Source organism: Typopeltis vanoorti, chromosome 7 (assembly GCF_054136105.1).
Source record: "Typopeltis vanoorti isolate ZY-2024b chromosome 7, IOZ_Tvanoo_1.0, whole genome shotgun sequence".
Taxonomy (NCBI): domain Eukaryota; kingdom Metazoa; phylum Arthropoda; class Arachnida; order Uropygi; family Thelyphonidae; genus Typopeltis; species Typopeltis vanoorti.
The window spans coordinates 64,526,829-64,549,939 of NC_143555.1; the positions used below are offsets into that span (position 1 = coordinate 64,526,829).

General features: G+C 36.5%; 1 protein-coding gene across 2 annotated transcripts in view; it reads right to left on the reverse strand.

The window, feature by feature from the left end:
• LOC150104731 (protein meiotic P26-like) overlaps positions 1 to 10,645 on the reverse strand; it is a 298,850-nt gene extending 288,205 nt beyond the window's left edge. For both annotated transcript variants that reach the window (XM_090395315.1, XM_090395314.1), the window contains exon 1: positions 10,497 to 10,645. The gene's annotated coding sequence lies outside the window, so the exon portion shown is untranslated. The remainder of the gene's footprint in view (positions 1 to 10,496) is intronic.
• Between the last annotated feature and the right edge of the window lie 12,466 nt (positions 10,646 to 23,111).

The window sequence follows — 23,111 nt, forward strand, 5'->3', positions numbered from 1 at the left end:
ATGAATGCCTCTCTCCATATGCACTGGTTGAAAGTTATGCTCTATTTTCTGGCTTTATTTTACTGCAGAGGAATTTTTTCAGTTTGCCAAGAGCTATCCAAGTCCAGCTGAATTCTTATTTCTTTACAAACTTCCTTTTCCTAATGAAAAAAATTCTTCCAGGGTATGCAAATTCTTGTACTTTCTCTATTTTGTTATTGTCTATTTTTATTTGTTCTTTTGTTATCTGGTTTCCTTTGATATTTGTCATTATTTTATTTTTTTTCATAGTTTATTATTATTATTATTATTTTGACACCTCCAGGGAGTCCAAAGACTCATCGAGGGAGAGTGTGCCAACAGCATCGAATGATTGGTCCCCTTCCACCTACTAACCACGCTCAAACTTACTTAACTGTGTCATTAGTAGCAAAGGCTCTACCAATCGACCAACTCCTGCTTTATTTGATACTGTATTTAATTCAGTCATCATTTTCTTCTAGTTCTCTTTTGGTTTTTGCTGTACAATATCATCAGCATATCAAATGAGTGTTTTTTTTTTACTATTGATATTAATTCCCTTGTCACTCCAATCTACTTTACTCAGTGCATGTTCTAATACTGCATTGAATAATTTGGATGAAATATAGTATCTCCTTGGCATACTCTTTCTTATATTTCGAATGGGCTGCTGTGTTCATATATAAGAATACTAGCAGTTGCTTTTTCATACATTTTGTTTATGAGCTATATATAAGTTTGGCTTACTCCATATTTCTACATTGCTATTAGGATTGCTTGTTTTTCAACTGAACTGAAGATTTTTTTTATAATCTGTAAAACCTAAGTACAATGGTAAGAAGTATTCTCTGCATCTTTTTCTTAGCTGAGTCAACATCTGCAGACGGTAGTTTGTGCTAAACCCCCTTTCTGAATACATCTTGTTCATCAGGCTGAGCTACAACAAATAACAGATAAAAGTTGATCTGTTAATATTTCTCTTGCTGCTTTCATCACTTCAGGTCCTGTTCCTGGTTCTACTGATGACATTTGTATGCTTCATTCCTTGTCTTCATTCAACAAATCTTGTACTGCTTAAATGGTTCAAGCTTTAAGATCCTCCATTTTTGCTTAAATACAGCAGGGTAAGAATATTCTGGTGAATTTTAATGCTACTAAGGCACAATTTCTTGGATGAGAAATTTCTTGACATTTCTTGGATGATAAACAAAGCTTAACCCCTTTCCCTTGTTTATGATGATATTTCATGCTGGGAATGAGTTGACGTACACATTTAGTCTTTCCTGGAACCAACACATCACATCAAACTAACCATTATTCATACAATGCCTATAATACCTCTCCTTCAATTGATTTGCTGATGAAGCACTAACAACCACCTGAGGCAGCCCATTTCACTCATAGCAAAAAATCTAAACCTCATTAACTGTAATTTTACTCAACTTCCAATGAAGAACCTTTTCTCTCCCATACCCACTATATACTGAAAAATTGTCTCTATAAAGCCCTTTTAGCATCTTCTTTCTGATATTGTAAAATTATTTAAATTAGTCAAATTCAGGTTACTTTTGTTGTCAAAATAAACTTTACAAACAAATAGAAGGGACTGCAATGGGATCTCCTATTTCCCCTACTCTAGCAAATTATTTTATGGAATGATTTGAACAACATATGCTCAATGTTTTTTCTCCAACCATCTGTTTGGTATACTTATGTAAATGATGCTTTTTCATACATTTTGTTCATGAGCTATATATAAGTTTGGCATTTTCTGCACACGCATATTGTGCAGAATACAATACACGTATTCTGCACAAACAATGTACTGCTCTTGTACACTGTACAATGTTCATTATTGTTCTATAGCATTTGTATTTTCATCTATCTACCTAATAAAATATGTTATAATGTTCCTTTTTAGCACCATTTCAGCCAGTGTTTTCCAAGTTGGGTATTACTGTATTTTCATAATTAGTGACCATTACTGATTATCCTCTTTTTTTTTATTCACCAATACAATTTACCTGCCTTCATTCTCATCATTTCCAAGCCTATAACATTCCCCCAGCCCTGTGTATCTAACACCATACATATTCCAATTCACTTCCATTATTCCCATAGACAAATTCCTCCTGCCATTAGCAGCATTCAAAAAACAATATTTTTGAACTGTAAGAAGTACTTCATCCCTTTCCCATATGTTCAACTTATTTTTAATATCTTGATATGAATTAACTTTTCAAATTATCTCTGCTTGTGTCGTGGTCACTCTGAAAGGAATAATGACATTAAAAGGTGCAGTTCACTGTTTATGTTCCTGGTGGTGTTATGTAAAGTACAGTCACGAAGGAGAAAAGAAGCAGAAAGAAAAAAGGAGGAATGGTGAGGCAGGCCAACTAAAAAAAGGAAGAAAAAGTAAAATGGTAAGATGTAGGCTACAAATGTGGATATACAGTAAAACTCAATAATATCCAGCCAAGGAAGCCCATAAGCAAAAAAAGCATCGCATGTTGCAAGAAACAAATGCAGAAAACCTGCCTCCTGATCAAATAGCAATCAATCCATCTGGTTTCTGCCAAGGTGACTGGCACAACTTCTAACCATTCACATTCACCTTGCAGATCCAGGTGGTATTACTGTTACATTAGCCAAAGTTGACAGCCTGGCTATCCCCAATTACAAAGTATCCCTTACCAAGAAATGCTAACTATATATCTTCTTACATTTTCGTTTTGTCAGGAAAGGTATCAGAAGAATCTGGATTACATTGAATACAAGTATTCTATCCTGATGATATTCCCACAACTGTACTTGAAACTTATGAAACAAAACTAATGCCCACCATTCTCATTTATATAACTGATTATCCTCTTTTTTATTCACCAATACAATTTAACATTTCCTGTCTTCATTCTCAAGATTTCTTTCATACTCATCTGGCATCATCTACATCAGTGTTTCCCAAACTTATGGATGCCAAGACCCCCTTTGGAAAAATTAAAATATTTCACGCCCCCATCGAAAAAAAAATCGTAATATAGACATATATTATTATAATATTTATTGTATTTATATTCAAGATTTTGCATTTGAAATTGTTTTTGTGTTTCTTATCAATACTTTTGAAATGAAACTTATATGAATAAGCATATATGTACTAATATTCATTAATCGCCGAAATATGCAAGAATCAAAATTTGTGAACCAATACCAATGTGTGATTTTTTCCATTAAAATATAAAAAAGAACAAAAAAATAATAATGAATAATGAAAATTAAATACGTTTCTTTTAAGATTAAAAAAAATCTACCTAGTCTTAAAACATTTTAAATTTATTTTCATTATTTCATGCCCCCCCCTCAACAAAACTTACGGCCCCCAAGGGGGGGGGGGGGGGGCTGTGGCCCACAGTTTGGGAAGCGCTGATCTATACAACTCATGTCCTATCTCCTTTCTTCTTTGGGATGAGTTTAAAAAAAAAAAAAAAAAAGTAGCTATCAAAAATTATCACCTTATAACACTCATCTCAGTTCAACTGAAAATAACAGAGAGAGGGTCATTATGAATCAATTCCTTTGCTACGTGAAACTTATCTTGTCAACACTGATCTCGTATCCATAGAAAGGCTTGGTGAGACTCATTTCATCAGTGTTAAAGGCATTTAATCAATGTCTTTACAGTGATCTCCTTGGATGTTTCAGTGGGATGAGAACAACCTTATCAACTCTGATGCTGACAGAACACAATCCAGTCCTATTTCATATAAGAAATACTGGAATTTATATGCCTTCACCTTAGATACCACAGATGCACAGGCAAAATATGGTATCTTTTCTCTGACTTACAACTCTGTCTCTAAAGGCAAGGCATAAACAAATCACATGACAGCTTACTTCACCTGAAAAAAAAAAAAAAGTGTTTTCCTCAGGTCACTGTCTCAATCATTACAACTGTTTACACCATATAAATTCTACCCAACCTCAGCAGTATTCTCACACATGGAGTGGCATACCAATAAAAATTCTTTAACACGTTCATAATAAACTGTGCATCTTGCATGTATGTTGTAATAGTACAGTAAAAAACACATCTTGCATAGATGTGTTCAAATGCTTCGATGCCGTCCAGAAGCTGATCTGATTAACTGTGACACTCCCTCTTTCACAAGCTAGCTCTAATCATATTCTCATAGGTTTACAATTTATAACATGAAGCCTCTTCTATAGTTTTTATGAGGACTCACTACTTTTTCTGCTCAATTGGCTTCTACCATTCCTGTGTTGATAGGCGGAAAAGGGGAGATATGATTGAGACATTCAAATTGCTAAAGGGTTTCTCTAGGATTAATTCAGAGGATATTTTTGAGATCAGGACTGGTGGTGGGAGAACTAGGGGACACCTATGGAAGATGGGCAAGAGTGTGGTTAGCAAGGGTGTTAGAGCTGGGTTCTTTACTTTTAGAGTGGTAAATGAGTGGAATAAGCTGCCAGAGTCTGTTGTGGGTGCTATGACGGTGAGTGAGTTCAAGGCAAGGTATGATAGATACTGTGAGAATGTCATATAGTTGTGTGGACATGATGTTTAGGGCCTCTCTCGATGGACTCCCTCTCTCTAAGGACTCCCTGGAGTCACCCATAATAATAATAATATAGATAACTGCAGATAACCAAAGACTACATTCACTGACTATCCAGCTCTAAACCTAGCAAACCAACTTCTCATCTTCCTCTTTCATTCCATCTATTTATGTACTTTGAAGCAGTTTCCCTGAGGACGACAACCTGTAGTTGTTCAAAAAAAATGTCAACAGGTTCCTTCTTTCTTTTGAACCACCAACCCACCCAATATATAGTTTTTTTTATATCAACCTCACATGTACATTGGGTTGATATAAAAAACTATATATTTCTTATGTTTTAAAATCGATATAAGCGATATCATTTTCTAGTGTATATAAAGGGACAACCGATATTACAGTAGCTTAAAAGGATAAAGAGAAGAAGAAGAAGAAGAATTGAAAAAAAAAAAAAATAATAATAATAATAGAGTCAGAATAAATCAAGTAGTAGTAAGATGGATAGTATTATTAAGCAGGAGTTGCAGATAAAGAAAAGGTTGTGGAGGAAGTATAAAGAAAAAAAGGCCAGCACATCCATGAGCAGTACAAGGTACAGGCAAGGAGGATGACCTGTATGATAAGGAAAGCCAAAGCTAATTATGAGAGGAAGATAGCAGTGCAGGCCAAAGATAATCCCAAACAGTTCTTTCAATATGTTGCGAGTAAAGGAAAGATTGCTTATGGCAGAATGATTTTAACGAATGCCAATGGCAGGAAGGTTACTGAATCAGTCAAAATAGATAAAAATTAGAATTCTGGACTGGGTAAACAGAAACATGATACTTTATAAGGGACAACATGGTTTTGTGAAAGGCAGTTCTTGCCTTAGTAACTTACTTTCTATAATAAAGTAACAGTGGAGTTGGATAAAGGAAGTGCTTACTCTGTTACTTTGCAAAGGCATTTAACAGGATTCCACATGGAACTCTGTTGCCTAAATTGGGGGAAATGGGAATGGATCTAAAGCTGGGGATTTGGATTAGAGGATGGTTGATGGACAGATATCAAAGAGTCGTTTATGCAGAAGCTGAGTCCAAGAGAAAGCAGGTAACTAGTGGTATACCTCAAGGTTCAGTACTTTATCCTCTGTTGTTTTATTTGTACATTAATGATATTCAAAATAATTTGGGAAGTGCTGGGAAGAGCCATTATCAATGAAGGCAATATAGAGATTTTGCAGGATGACTTAAATATACTGGTGGTATGGGCAAAGTTAAATGGTGCCCAGTTTAGCATAGCTAACTGTAAGGTGATGCATTTTGAGAGCATGAGATTACAATCTGTGTACTATATTAATGGAATTGAACTGCAAAAAGTTGACAAGGCAAGAGAACTTTTGGGGGGGTACTGTGGACAGAGAACTGAAATTTAGAGGGCATACTGCAAAGATGGCCAAAACAGCACATCAGATTACATGGTTATTGAAGCACACACTGACAAGCAGGGATAGAGAAATTCCACTTTATAAGGCATTAATAAGGCTACATCTGGACTAATGCACACAGATACCTGGATTTCTTGGTAATAATGGAGTGGTGGAGAGGATCCCGAGGTGAGTGTGATAAAAATTGTTGTCTGCGAAATGTTTCCTATGAGGATAGATTGACAGTCTGTGGGTTCCAAAAACTAGCTAATAAGCATAAGAGAGAGAGAGAGAGGAGACAGGATAGAAGCATAAGTTATTAAAGGGGGTTCAATACTGATGACTTCTCTGTACAGTGCAGGGAGAGAACGAGGGATCATCCCCAGAAATTCTGTAAGAGTGTGGTTAACAAGGGTGTTAGGACTAGATTTTTTGCTTGGAGGGTGGTGAATGGGTGGAATGCATTGCCAGAGGTAGTTACAAGTGCTTTGTCTGTGAATGAGTTTAAGGAGAGGCATGATAGGTATTGTGTGAATAATATGATATAGTTAGTGGAATAAAAAGTGAAGAGTATTGTGTTCAGGGAGGATAGAGAGAAAGAATGGAGAGAGGAGTGTTATTGATGATAGTTGATAAACTGCAACCAAAAATTTCAACTGCAGGCCAGTGCACATTTGAGGCTATCTGGTGTGAGATAGATGCCAGCAGAACAAAATATAGTCTATAGCAGTTGGATGCTGCTATAGACCAGAGGATGGAAAAGATGATGGTGATAGTATGCATTAGCAAATAGGCTCAATGAGTGGAAGGTGTGTAATTATTATGGGGGATTTCAACTATGGGAATAAAGACTGGAAGGAGGAGAGGACCCATGAGAGGAACGAAATGGAATTGATGCAGTTATTAAGGAATAATTACCTGAGACAGCATGTAATGGAATATACTAGGAGTTTGAAAGTGCTCGATCTAATAACTGCATCTGAGAATTTAGATGCAGGTAGGTAGAATGGTATATGTGAAATTACAGGACTGGTAAGTATGACAAGCTCAGGAGATTGCTTGGATCAGTGCATGGGAAGTGGTAAAGGAGTGTTTGAGGGAAGTAATGGCTGGCTGCATACCTTGAGTCAGGAGAGTTAATCACGGGATGAATAAATGGATGAAAAATCATCATTAAGCTGGATCTACAAAGAAAAGAAAAACTTGCAGAGGGAATTCAAGGAGAAAGGTGACCAGCAGGTACATGAGCAGTACAATGCACAGACAAAGGGTAACCAATGTGGTACGAAAAGCAAAAGCAGATTATGAAAGGAAATTAGCAGTGCAGGCCAAAGATAATTCCAAACAGTTCTTTCCATATACTGCAAGTAAAAGAAAGAATGATTTTAATGAATGCTGATGGTAGGGAGGTAACTGAACCAGTCAAAATAGTAGAATTACTAAGTGAACACTGCAAAAGTATATCATCCAGGTGGAGATATTGCAGTAATGAGAGAGGCAAAGGCTTATATGGGAACTGAGATAAATGAAATGGAGGTGCATAGCATATTAGAGAACCTTAAGGTGAATACATCTATGGAATTAGATAGTATATACCAGCTCAAGTTTTACATGAAGGTGCTAGGGAATTGTCAGTGCCCTTCATCACATTGTTTAATCTAAGTCACAGCTCTCGGCTAGTCCCAATGGAGTAAAATGTGGGGGGGAGGGGTTTCCACCATATAAAGGAGGCTCCAAGACTGTTGTAGCAATTTACTGCCCAATCAGCATATCAGGAGTTGTTGTCAAGGTACTGGAGAAGTTGGTCAAAATACAGGATTGGATAGATGGATATGGGATACTGTATGGAGGGGGCAATGTGGTTTTGTGAAGGGAGGTCATGCCTCAGTAACTTGCTCACATTTTATAATACAGTGAATAGCTGAGTTGGATAAAGGTAATGAGTTTACAGTGATACTGCAGGAAAAGTCTTTAACTCTGCAAAAGCCTTTGCCAAGATACCACATGAAATTCCAGTTAGTAAGCTGCAACACATGGGGATGGATATAGGGTTGGTGAAGTGGATAAGATGGTGATGGAGAGATATCCTACAGTACTTTATTCAGGTGTAGAGTCCACAACTAGGCCTGTGAATAGGGATTCTATAGGGATTCATGCAGGGCTCTGTTCTTGGTCCTCTACTATTTAATTTGTACATTAATGATACAGGAAATGATCTGAGAGGAATTGTTCAGTTGTTTACTGTGATGCAAAGGTGGGTAGCGCAAGAGTTAAGTACAAATGATAAAATTTTGCAGGATGATTTGGACAGACTGGCAGTCTGGGCAGTCTGGGAGAATAGATGACAGTTTACATGGTAAAGTATAAGGTTATGCATTTTGGGGTGAAAAGATTCCCAGCTGTATATATACCAGGAAATTGACAAAGCCAGAGATTTAGAAGTTTAGAGAGCACAAGCACATAGCAAGAGTGGCTAAAGCACTTATCAGATTACTTGATTACTGAAGAATACTTTGACAAGCAAAGAAAAGCAAGTTAATATTCCTCTTTATCAAGCATTGATAAGACCCCATCTTGACTACTGCATGTAGATCTTGTCACCAGGGTTTCTTGGTGATGAGGAAGAGGCAGAGAGGATCCAGCAATAAGTGACCAAGATGGTAACAGGTCTATGGAATGAACCTTACGAGAACAGGTTCAAGATTTGTGTGTTACAGAAACTGGTTGACAGGTGGAAAAGGGGGGGGATATAATTGAGACATACAAATTACTGAAGGATTTTTACAAGATTAATTTATAGGAAATTTTTCAGAACAGGTCTGGTGGTGGAAAAACTAGGGGCCATTCTTGGAAACAGAGTAAGAGTGTAGTTAGCAAAAGTGTTAGAACTAGGTTGCCAGAGTCTGTTGTGGGTATCATGACTGTGAATGAGTTCAAAGCAAAGAGTGATAGATACTGTGCAAATGTTGAATAGTGCTTGACATGATGTTTAGGGTCTCCCTCGATGAGTCTAAGGACTCCCATGAGTAACCTATAATAATAATAGCTAGTGTGTCAATATAGGGTGTCCTGCAATGAGTCTTGTGACTCCATGGAGATACCCATTATAATAATAAATGCCAGAGATGACACATGGAAAGTCTTAGTTCTGCTTTTATGCAAAGCTTCAGGGCTACCATCTGACAAGATGTTTTTCTGGCAAAAACAATCATTCAGTGGAATTTTTCTGGCATGGTTGGAATAATTTGCATTAAATTACTTATGCAGGAAGTCAGCATTATCACAATATCACTTTATTTTTTGTCTTTCTTTTAATCACTTTATGTTCTCAAAGAAGTGTCATCTAAATGAGAAAGAGGTGTAAATATATATGGATAGAGGTTTTACCAAATGGCTTATACACATCTAAGGACACAATGCCATTTGTACAAGATATGAAATTTCTCCATTTTAGCTCTTCTGAAGTCAGATTGTTGTTTTATATGGTTTTGGCAATTCAAGCTTCCAGTAATCAAACTGTTATTAAAACAAGAAACATAATTCACCCTTCATTAGTAATTTCTGTACGAAATGATTTTCAAACAGTATCACAAAGGGCCAAATTTAAAAGTCTGAGAATGAAGGGAATTTTCTGCTCCTTTGCAGCTGAGGCTGGGTTAACTAATCTCAACAAGGTCATTACTTACATTCAGCTAAACAGAAATGTTGGTGAATGCAAAATTGAAAAACCAGGGATTATAACTAAATGGCTGCCTACCTTTTAAGCCACTATGTATCAGAAAAATTAACAAGCTATCACATTAACCACAGCTTTTATTCATTAAATAATGGGTTTTTCTTTTTCCATAACTTAAAAAGTCATCATGGGAACCTAATACTGCTGAATATTTTCATTATAATTAATCTACTCCCTTTATACTACAGTCTATTTCTTTTGAAGCTGATAATCTGGGTGTGCTGAGAAAAGAAATATTATGCTGTTTAATAAAAACTAACTCATTTTAATGGAGTCATTAAAATGAAAAAACATTTTCGATAATGTTCAAAATGTTAATGATAACTCGGAGTGGGATTCAAGACACCTTGTTTAAACAATCACACATCACTTCAATACAGGTTTACTAAACTGCACTTATTATTATAATATAGGTACCGCCAGTTGCAAACTCATATTTCTTAAAGCATGTTAATAAAACAAGCTAAATGAAAACTGAATGGAAAATAACCAGGTATATCAAAAAGGCAATACGCGCTAGCAAATATTAAATTCTGAGGAACTAATTAACAGCTCAATTTAATTGTTGTAAAATCAGAGCAAAAAAAACTAACAAATTTAATTAATTTTTTCAACGATATGCCTATTTAGCAACTCCAATTCATGAATAAAAGATGAAAATACGTAAACGCCTAAGTAGCGATTTAAGCCTACTTTTTAAAATATCCAGCTTATAATACTAAGTCGTGAAAAAGTAGAACAGAAACATTTTATCGGTAATAATTTAATACTGTATTACCTTAAACTCGGGAAGGTTCACAACCTCATTAGCCACCTCACTTACATGAGTATGTATGAAGTTTAAAACACGATATTTACAGGAAAATGTTTTCTATACAGAAATGATGTTTTGTTACAAGCGATGTTCAAATTTACTAATACGCAACAAGTTCAGGCGCAGAAAACCGACCATTACCGACGAAAGCCGAAGTCAAAACGGCCTTGTAATTCAATCTAAATACTATCTCATGGGCCAGGGTCAAGAGGATGATGAGAAACTGTTCACTTCTTTCTTTCTTTTCACGTCGGTGGAAATAACATTCCTTGAAAAATTTGATTTCAAGATTATCAAACCAAATGCATATTTAAGTATATTATTTGCAGGGAAATAAATGCAAACTGAAGTTTCTAACTGTTTTTCAAATTTATTCAAAAATTCCAATGTATTCCAATATCCAACGTTAATGGACATCGTCAGGGAGCTAGAAGGTTTCAGCTTTGATTCATCTTTTGAATGTAGTTAACGGTCTATCTTCCTGTATCCACGTATCGTTTGATGAAATATATTGGGGTTTTTGAATAAATTCTATATAATTTTTGTTACATGTGTAAGCTGCGAAACTTACTTTAATATGTCTAATGCACATGTTCCATTGACGCTATTAATCCTTTTTCAAGATTTAAATTATACATTTCCTAACCTACAAGAAAGGATCTCTAACAAACTAAATTTTAACATGCATGATAACTCTGCACGCACTGGTTAACGGAGAATTTTTCTTATTATCTCATGCTATGACAAAATGCAATACTAAAAATAAAATCCTTTAACGCCTTTTAGTTCCAAAGGGGACAGGTTGAGCTCCTTTAGCCTTACCTTTCTTGAACGTCGATGAGTAATCGGTCTCTCACCTTTCCATTACAGCCATCACTGACAGTGGGCGCTTGCTATCAAGGAATTAAAGCTTTCAGACATATCAGGCAAGTGCTACCATCTCAGGATCCTAAACCCTAACGGGTATATTTACGTCTGAAATAGTAAGGTCTACGATCGATGCGTTGAACTTGCGAGGACAGAGTAAACAGAACAGGGGATGGGGTACTGCTAATAATAGCAGATGAATTGCAGTCAACAAGAGTAGGAGTTAGTCAGGCAGATGGCAGTTGTTGTGAGTCGGTCTGGTGTGAGATTGAAGACAACAGGAAGCCTGTGTAGCTCGGTGGATGTGGCTTTTGCACACCACGGCGCTTGGCCGCACGAAGGAAGACTTGGTTTCGAGTCTAGTCGGCGACTAGAGGAAATTTTTCTAAGTCTTTTTTCTACCGGTTCCCGAGTTAGTCGATCTCTGGCACAGGCAAGCGGGTTTTTTCTCCCGGAAACTCTAGTTTCCGGGAAAATCCCATAACAGGACGAAAATCCCGTAAACTCAAGAAAATAGACCATAGAACCAACATTATTTCAGACATTAAATATGAGTGTTAGGGTTAGGGATCACGAGATGTGGCACCTGTAGAGCCGTTTCTCATCACTGCATGCCGCTTAATTAGTGATAGCCTTAGGCCAGCTATCTCTGATTGGGTACCAGTGGAGATTGATGCCTACCTAACTTTTTGGAGACCACTCGGTCTCCAAAAAGTTAGGTAGGGCTAAAAAAAAAGGCCTGGCCTATTCCCTGTATATACGGGAATAAAAAAAAAATCAGCTTAAGCTGATTTTTTTTTAGGTTTTTAGATTTTTTAGATTTTTTTATATTTTGTCCTAAAAAAAATCAGCTTAAGCTGATTTTTTTTTAGGACAAAATATAAAACTAATTGCTACTATAGGCCACGGGTGTCAAGGATTACATGGAAGAGAACCATCAACATATTAATACAATGATTACATCATCATCATCAGTGGCTTCAACAGGCACTTAAGCACCCATGGCCTTCCAAGTATCCTTGGATTTCTTAATCATAATACGAGGATAAGGATTACCTCAATGTCTCTAAGCATTCTTATCTGTAAATCGCGTGTGTTCTACTGGTCGGAAAAATCGGAGTATTTAGGTCAAAACCCTCTTCCTCCTTATGAGACCTGCTAACTCACCTTTTGTCAAAAGAAACCAGATAAAGGTTCCTCACGGGAATCGAATCCCAGTTCTTTCCAACCAAAAGGTTTCGTCTATACTGACTGAGCTACGGAGGCACTACAATGAGTACAAGCCAAGTAATTATTATGGAGGACTTTAACTTTGGCTGGAAAAAAATGGAATTTATACACTTAGTGAGAGATAATTATTTGAAGCAAATGTGATAGAGGACACTCGAGGTAAAATGTTGGATCTGGTTATAGAATCCGAAGACCTGTCCATAACTAAGGTTACCAGTATACATATCCCTTCTAACCATCTTTTTATTCAACTACGAAGAAATCTCTCCTACTATTTCTCTTCTTGTCACCTACTGAAAAGTTTTCCTTATATCCATTTTATAGAATCCCTTTTGCAAATTACGAGTATATCATGTTGATAGCTTTTATCAAAATGACTGCTCATTCGTTGAACAATCACTTCTGCATTAGTCTCCCACATACCATCTGCATTTAATACGCTTATTCTTTCAAATTCATTATTTCTTTTACTTGAGCATATAGAATTCTTTTGGGTTGTCTTTAACTTGCAGTGCCAGTTTCATTTCATACTCAGATGCAGGTTTCCGTACAATACTCTTCTAGCTTACTGCTTATAATTATCATAATTGAGATCATCCTGATGCAAACGATATTCCTTCCACATCATCTTTTTCTTATGAATCTCTTGCTTAATTAGATTACACATCCATTTCACTCCTACTCGATTTATTCTTCGAACTCCAGGGACACATTCTGATATTGCATCATTTAAGTGTTTTTGAAACACTTCCCACAGACTGCTGACATCCTTTTCATCCAATAAGTAACACCATGGTACAGAACCCCCCCCCCCGCAGGTGGTCATAATTTCTTGCTTTGTAGTTCAGCATGTAACCTTTTCCTAATGGAACATTAGGAAAATATTCATAAACTTAGCCACTTCCCAAGTGAGTACTACACGAACACTGTAACCAACCGGAGGCAGAATATTTACGTCTTTAACTGAAACCTCCTCTGACACTATAATCAGATCAAATACTCATTGATCACGAGTTCCTTTTGTCTGTTATTCATTCTTCTCATGATTTCAGAGCTACCGAATCAATGTTTGGATAATTAAAGTCCGCCATTATTTTTACGCTTTTCACACCCATCGTATTATTTGAGGATGAATTTCTTCATCACCAGCAAACGATCCACCAGATCTATAACAACGCCCTACTATGTCTTTCATCTTGTTAGACCCCACCTCACACCAGATTGCTTCAAACTCACTGCCTCATGAAAAACTATTACTATTGTACGCCCACACTTCATAGGGCCGACTTTGGCTTTGTGCCAAGAATAGTTAATTCATGCTGAAGGGGGAGAAAGAAATAAAGGATGTATGAATTAGCCACCCAACAAGTGAAGAAACGTGCTTTATACATAAATGATACCATTTTAAGAACTATAATTTCCATAAAAGAAAAGCTAATTTTCCGACGTACAATAATAAACACTCATCCCACGAAACGTATTGATTACCCTACTATCAGAATGGACTCTCCTTCTTTTGACATGCGCAGAAGTATCTCGCATCTGTGGGCGTACAGTAGTATTGTAGTCATAGGTCTCAACTCTAACTGGAATCCTGGATTTAAATCATATGATATCATCAAAGCAAGCCCTCTCCTTCTCCTATCCTGACTATCCTACCTTCTAAAAATACTGTATCCTTTGCACTCGATACCAGTTAGTACGTCTGCTTCTGACAGCCAGGTCTCACTAATACCTACAATGTGAGGTCCTAATATATTGACCATTGCAATAAGCTCTACTTCTTTGCTGTACACAGCAAAATTCTGATGATAAAAATATAGGAGACAATTGGTATAATCCCGCATTTCTAATGTGAACAGTGTTATGAAATTATGTTTTATTGTTGTCTGGGTTCTCTTTCAAATCTGAAGGGTCTTTATTAGGGGGGAAAACGCTATATACAGCACCAGGGGTTACTTAGCTAAGGAATAATTAAAAAAAAACGCACTAAAGAAACTTCCTCTATAGGTACTTAGAATCTAAAAACTTTCTTCCACTGATCTTCAATCATACAATTTTCCTTATGGATATAAAGACCCTTAAATACTTAATATAAATTTTCTACTGACTTATTCCTCAATTTAATTATGCCGAGGCTCCTTTATTCGAAACATTTTGAACACATGTGACAGCCAGTCAATGCTTAAAGCCTTTACTGATATTAAATTGAAGCTATCAGTGAAGAAAGGATGTTTAAGACAAAAAATGAAGCCGACAAGCAAGAAATCGTATTTCTCTGAATTGTATCGTTCTTCTTTAATAGTGTAGGTTCTTTGATCGAGTTCATGAGATGGGAGGTTAAAACATATGTTTCCAGGATGAACCTTATTAGAACCTGCCGAAGACCAGTTAAGAACTGAAGATATCACTAAAACACATGTACATTGCCACTAAAATTAAACTTATGACGACGTGTCTTAGAGCAGACTAGCATTACAGAGGAAAACATCATTTTCAGGGTTACATAGGGGCACCTCCTTAAATAACTTATTGTAAATATCACTTTTTACAATAATTTTATAATACTTTTAAAATTACAATACGATTATAATACAAAACAAATTCTCACAAACTACTTTTAGCAAATTTAGTTAAAATGAGGGATAAATATGTAAATTAAAATGAATATTTACTAATTGTTTGTATAACTTTATTATACTTCTTCCTATGTCGTCATGTTTGTAGAAGAAATAATCACAAATTCGATTTAATCACCCGATTAGAAGAATATTTTCTAGATTTTTCTCCCTGCAGACTCTTCAAGATTAAGTAGACCTTTGGTGCAAAAAGTATGGTTTTCCCACTTTCAAGGTGCCTTTCATTCCCACAGTTTAGAAAAATCAACTTACAAATAAATGCTAATTAAGATCACAATATCATATGCAATATGTCTATCGAATTCTAGAAATTTAAAGCAAAAGAGTGCCTAATAAAAGAGTGCTCCCTTTCAAAATAAATAAACCTTAAATGATTTACTATAATCATGTTATATGTATTACATTTCAAAATAGGAAATGTTAGGAGTAACTGCGTGAGTTTCTTCGACCAGTTGCATCGCTGCCTCTCAAAGATGAAAAAAAAAAAAAAAAGCGTGTAAAAGATCTGCATGAAACTCTGAGATGCGCAAGATAAAAAAACAGCAATAAAGTCGCAAACACAAAACGAAATGATTCAGGATAAGAAAGTTATGTCACGGGAAGGTATTCGGACAAATTCTCATCCTCAGACAGAAATTACTGGAAAAACTGAAGAGAAAATTGAAGCAGAAGATGATAAAAAGTGTCCAGGTACACCGTAAGATGATGCTACAAAAGAACCTGAAACACCCACGAAAAATGAAGAAAGTATTAAGAAACAAAATAAAAAAATACTTAGAAACAGAATCTGAACAAGAGATTGAAAAAGTTTAAAAAAAAAAAAACAGACGAAAGTAGTAAAAAACAGAAAAATTATAAATACCTGGAAACAGAATCTGGACAGGAACATGAAATTGAAGTAATTCAACTTGAGAAAAATGGGGAAACAAAAGGTGTTCCTGAAACTGCTAATAACATTAAAATGTAAAGGGGAATGAAGTATATATTACCAGTGATAACGAGTGGTTTTTGTAACCCAAAACAGAGAAGGATGAAAATAAAAGTCACTCCAAATATCAGAAGAGCAAAAAATAAAAAAGCAGTGAAAAAAAGAAATCTGTATGAATAATAATATAAATAACACACAGCATGCAAGTTATGAGCCTAAATTATAATGGTCTAAATCATAAGGATACTCAAAATTTAAAAGTAAACCAAATACAGTATTTAAATTTTTTCTAGATATTATAATGCTACAAGAAACAAAAATTTGCTCTATAGAACCCATACAAAATTTGAAAAGAGAATAACTGTCCATTATATCTTAAGCTACGAATTGCAAATAACAGTAATAGTGGTGGATTGATAACTCGAATAAAACGCAACACAGACATTCAGTTATTTTCTCATGAGGTACCCATAAGGCATTACGTTTTAGAAGCAGATATAGTAGTAGAAAACAAAGTATGCACATTTATTAATGTATATGGACCAACGAAACCAGAAAAAAATATTTTGGAAACAAGAAACATTATCTATTGAAAAAAAAAAAAAATATTGTCAGAGTAGCAGGGGGCATGAATTTCATAGAAAATGAGTTAAAAGACCAAGAGAAAATAACTGAAGTACCACAAAAGGAATACACTAACATCGTTAAAGACTCTAGACTTACTGATGGTTTCAGGTTTTTATACCCGGTGAAAAAAAGAATTCACCCTTTGCTAAACCACCTTATCGGCCATTAAAGATCAAATACGCACCCTCAAAAGCTTCGTAACCATCATAAATTTCAATGTAATATCAATGGTATTACAATTTTATTACAATTTTAATATGCACTTCGCATCCATGGAAATGTGGACGTATATATACGTCCTGGCCGGTAGCATGGTTGGTTACATACTCCAGTGGTATTCAGTAATCACCACATGGCAGAGGCTAAACTTCAGTATTCCCAAAAAGAAAAACCAAAAACATTTATTAATCGGAACTTTCCATTATGGAAATTCAATGAAAAGCTAACAGAGGGAAAGTGAATTTCGTATGGAAGTACAAAATATAATAGCAGATGCCGAATGAATCAGTGCGTGGGAAATATTTAAATTTTATATCTAAAAAGCAGCTATCCGAATAGGAAGTAAAATAAAGAACCAGCAAAAGAGAGAACAGGAAGATCTTAAAAAGTTATCTAACCTATATTAGGGTTTCTCAGAAAGAACAAACAGACAAGTAAAAGCAGAAATAAATCGATTAAAGAAATAAAATAAAAGAACTACAATATAAGGAAATAGAAGGTGCACATGGCTACGGGCATGCTTAAAAGCTGTATGAAGGCTAAATGATGCACTGCCTGGCTGTTCGAAAGAGACAGCAACGAACAAAGGTGTGCGTGTGCGTGTGCGTGTGCGTGTGTGTGTGTGTGTGTGTGTGTGTGTGAGAGAGAGAGAGAGAGAGAGAGAGAAAATCAGTTAATAAAACAATTTCTGGAATGCTAAGTGAACTTTAGGAAATCAAAATGGGAAATCAAATAACGGTGTGTTAAAATAGCTAACAATTAAATAATTAATAACAGTAAAACAAAAGGTATTTATAGTTAAAACCTGAATTTAATTAATAATGTAATTAGTCAAGTAACTATTCACTATTAATGACTAAGAGAAGTAAATTCACAAAATGAGTTACTTGTCACAAACGGTAATACCCATAAGGAGGTTAAAGCAAGCGGGTTTTTCCTCCCAGAAACTCGGGTTTTTCGTCCCGTAAACTAAAGAAAATCGACAGTAGTACACACATTATTTCAGACAGTGACATATCTTGTTAGGTACCAAGAGATGGCAGCACTTGTTTGCCAGCCTCTTCATCGGTGGCTGCTATAATTAGTGATAGACATGGGCCAGCTATCTCTGATTGGCTACCAGTGGAGACTGAACTGCCCACTCGGTCTCCAAAAGCTAGATAGGGTATAAAGGCCTCGCCTACTCCCAATTAGGGAATAAAAAGGCATTAGTTGATTTTGATTTTGATTTGGTTTAATAAAATATACTCAGTAGAAGTGGCACGTGCATCTTCTGCGCTAAGCCGCCCGAAAATAGGCTTAAGCTCAAGTTTAGTCGCTGACTAGAGGAACTTTTTCTAAGCCTTTTTTCGACCGGTTCCCGAGTTAGTCGATCTCTTGCATGGGCAAGCAGTATTTTCGTCCCGTAAACTCGAGAAAATTGATCGTAGAACCCACATCATTTCAGACAGTAACATATCATGTTAGGGCTAGGTACCAAGAAATGGCAGCACTTGTTTGCCTGCTTCTTGATCGGTGGCCGTTAATAATTAGTGGCAGTCATGAGTGGGCCTGCTATCTCTTATTTGCTACTGATGCTATTGAACTGCCTACTCAGTCTCCAAAAGCTAGATAGGGTTATAAAGGTCTCGCCTACTCCCTAGAAGTGAATAAAAGGAGTTAGTTGATTTTTTTATTAGTAACGTGGAATTTATTAAATTAATTGTTAACGTAAAGTAAATCTGGTAAATCCTATAATCTGATTACCTCATCTGATATTCCAAAATATATGATATTCTCATGATTTTTCTTTTTTTGATGCTGTTATGGACTAGTTCGAAATCACAAAAAATCTGACAAATATTTATATCAAATTCCCACAGTTCCTCTGATAACGAAGAAACACAAAGAACAGAGAAACATCCATTGTACTATTTTGCAAATTGTTTTTATATATTATTTTCATTCCATACCAACCTGTTTGCCAAGTGGTTAGAGTATTCACACTCCAACCAACAGGCAGCGGGCTTGAATCCTATGATGGGCATGTGCTTACCCCAGTGTGAGACCACTGTACTGCTTATTGGAGGCTGAAGTGGCTTGAAAAAGCTCCATGTTTGCTCTCTAGAACAGGAATTCTGGACTATGTAAAAATAAATTAAAAGTACAAAAATATATAAATTTGATAAAAATAAATAAATAAAATAGTGAAAAAAACATCCATAGCCCATCCACAGAACAAAATGTACTATATAAGTTTGCAAATAACCTTTCGTGGGTGGGAGCAACTTAAAACAATCACCATCCACAACACGCCGTGAGGTACTTTATGTGGTGATCTTAAATGCTGAAAGATGAGTTGTTTTTTATTAATTGATTAATTCCCTCTTTTTGCATTATCATATTCATGAATGTTTGCTTGATTAGCTGTAAGGGGAAGTTTAAAGATTTAATTTTTTGTTTTATTATATGCTGTATTGCACATCATGGAACCAATGAGCAAAACAATGGCAGAAATATTAACATGCCTGATTATTTGCTTGTAGCTTGTGCGAAATGCATACTTCACAAAACGAAAGAATTATCGAAAAAGAACGCAATTGGAGAATTTGTTTTCCGTGTTTGGGCAGAAATTGAGGAAAGTGTGATCATATTATTTATCTATCGTATGGGTAGAGAGCAGGTCTAAGTAAAATTAAAAACAAGCTTAGAGAACAGAAGAGTAAAGATTGCACAAAATAAGCGTCATCATTTGTATTAGCTGCCTTTGTTGATACGCTAAGCAGGTCCAATCGAATGGCATGTAAGCTGCATTCATGTGGGCCATTGATGCCCCAGGAGTGCAAGTATGGTGCACTCCTGCCTTGTCTACTTCGAATACGCTTTAGTGCTCAACAGGCACAATGAGGGAGATCAAAACCTTATAGTCAATTAAGTGCATATTTTATAACTTCTTTTCAAACAGTGCTGGCATACTGTTCCCAATCTTCTTTTCAACTATGGAAATATTAAATCCATCGTCGATCAGCTATTCTGCAGTGTTCAAGAAGGGATATCAGGATCTGAGTCTGTCACGTTCAGGTCAGTTTGAGAGTTGGGATTATTCATGTTTTTTGTATATTCCTCTGAAGGGAGTGGTTCCTGCACGGGTGTGATGGTTCAATATTGCTTAAAACTAGCAGCCAGTATAGTGGGGGTCGGGTTGATTGTTCTTGTTGAGTTGGGTATCGATTTTTGTGACGTGTGTGTGCAATTCAACCACACAGGTGCGCAATATTCGGCAGACACAGAGATCAAGTGATAGACACAGTCTGCGGCAGCTCTTCTGGGGCTCCCCATTTAGTAGCAAGTGTTGCGTGTGATGCTGAGGAATGTCAGGGTACTGTCCAGTGTTCCCCAGATATTTAGGGTTTGAGTTGTACATTAGTAATTGACTATTTATCTCAATTTTCAGTTTGCCATGGGCTGTTTATGTAATGGCTTAGGTTTGGGCATAATCTCCAGTTCCTGAAACAGGTACTTAACAGAGCTAGATCACTTGTTAATTATACTCTCTGTCACTTTAGTCATTGATTTTGAGTTACTATCGTCAGGTTTTCAACACGGAAAAACTTCCTGGAGATAGTAGAGAACAAATCACTAAGGTACACATTGAAGACAGCTGGAACAGAACCTTGGGGCAGATCATTAATCAGTTTGTAGGGGCAGCTTATATTGCATCGTTTGAAAAAACCTGGAAGGTGAGAGTGTGAGGCAATTGTTAAGAAGACAGTACAACTTTTTGCTTGTTATTATACGAAGTAATTTAACAGTGTCGTATGCAGATGTAATGTCAATAAATGCTGTAGATGCTATACAGCGACGACTGTGTCTAAACCCAGCCTGTGCTATGGGGATATACTTTTGATTACTCGGGATATTCTCGGTCTAGTCTTTCTAAGATCTTATAGAAGATGCTAAGCAATACTAGGCGGTTATTTTCAGGCTTGTCTCCACTCTTACTAGGCTTCAATAATTCTATTATTTTAAGGGACTTGGTAGTTTATCACTAGCAAGGATATGTAAATAGAAACAGCTAAGCTGCTCTGTAGCTACATGCCTTATATGTTTAGCAAACTCTGAAAACATGCCATCTGATCCAACAACTTTTCAACTCCTGGTAGCTTGAATCACTGATTAGGACATATTTCACTTTTCTTGATGTTTAGACCTGAAGAATCTCCTACTTTTCTTAGTAGTTATGGGGCTTTATGATTAGAGTATCTGAAGTCCATGTCTTGTTGTCTGAACTCAGAAGATATCGCTGTGTTCAAACTATCAAGAAGTTCCCCAGCGATGTCTGCTGAGTAGTTGGTTTGAAATTCTTCCTGTTCTAGCAGTAAACCGATTCCTTTCGGTATCCTCTTGGGATGCAATGTCAGGCTGCAGAGATTGTCGCTCCGAAAAAAATCGTTCGTAATTCTTCGGCTCATGCTTAATGAGCTGTACAATGTTATCGACTTTCCTCGAAAAGATGCTCCGATTTGTCTTGCCGAAGTTCTATTTCGGGAGGGGCATCGATCGGATTATTGGGCCTCTTAGGTATAACTGGAGGATAACTGGGAAGTGTTGCGTTTTGACAAAGCTAGGGAATACAAGTCGCGTTATAGGACCTACATCAGTTCGCTATCAGTAGTTACAAAGCATAAACGGTATTCCACCGTTCAGAGTGAAAGTTACCTATTTGTTTCGCATCAGTGACAAGTTGCAAATAATTAATATCTATCCAATATGCCTGAAGCCAAGATGTACCTGGAGGGGAGAAGGCTAGTTATTGTTGACACACCGTTGTTTAGTTCTAGTGACTGTGAGAGGAGTGATATCTTTGTGATGGTGCTTCTTGCTCCTGTGCAAATCCATATACGTTATGGAATGTGAGTCAATCATTGTATATCTGAGGGTAATACATCTTCCACTGGCATTTGACAGGACTTCATTATGCGTTTCTTGTACAACGTGTATATCAATGCTCTCTTTCAAAAGCAGTTTTTCAAAAACTTGGCATTTACTTTAGCTTAAACCTTCCACGTTCAGCTGTAGTACTCGGACTGTCGGGCCTATATGAAATGTTGCACCCATTGATCCCAATATCTCATGGAGGTGATCACGCATTTGATTGCTAAAGCCACCAGTTCACCTGCTTTCGATTGCCAGAAGTCTATGAAATGCCAGTTTGGTATTTTGCTAACAATGAAAAAACGAATTTATAATTTCAAAATTATTTTAATTTTTCAACATAACTTCCCTTAAGACGAATACATTTATTCCAGCAATGCCCCAGCGCCATTATCTCGTCCCCGTAGTGGTTCTCAGTAAGATCTGCAAAATACCCCTCTACAGCTGCAATCACCTCTTGATTCGAAGAAAAACGCTGACCAGCGAGGAAGAGTTTTAGTTTTGGGAAGAGACAGAAGTCAGAGGGAGCGAAACCTGGGTAATAGGGTGGATGTTCCATCAATTCATAGTGCAGATCGCTTAATTTTCCCATTTCCAAAACACCTTTGTGGACAGGTGCAATGTCCTGATGAAAGATGATTTTTTTTCTTCTGCAAACCGGGTCTTTTCTCACATATTTTTTCTTCTAGTCTGGTTAAAACATCGGAATAATATTCCCCGTTGTTGTTTTACCATTTTCAAGATAATTAATAAACAAAAATAAAATGCCTTTAGCATCCCAAAACACCGATGCCATGACCAGTGGTGTAGCTAGAGTTTTTGCCACCCGGGGCGATCCCTGATTTTGTCGTCCCTCTCAATACACATCAAAAATACTACAAAAAGTCAAAACGACGTGTAGGGAAATAAATTAAAACACTATGTGTAGCTCAGTGGATGTGGCGTTTGCACACCACCGCGCTAGGCCGCACGAAGGAAGTCTTGGTTTCGAGTCTAGTCGGCGACTAGAGGAAATTTTTCTAAGCCTTTTTTCGACCGGTTCCCGAGTTAGTCGATCTCTGGCACGGGCAAGCAGGTTTTTCCTCCCGGAAACTCGGGTTTTTCGTCTTGTAAACTCAAGAAAATCGACCGTAGAACCCACATTATTTCAGACAT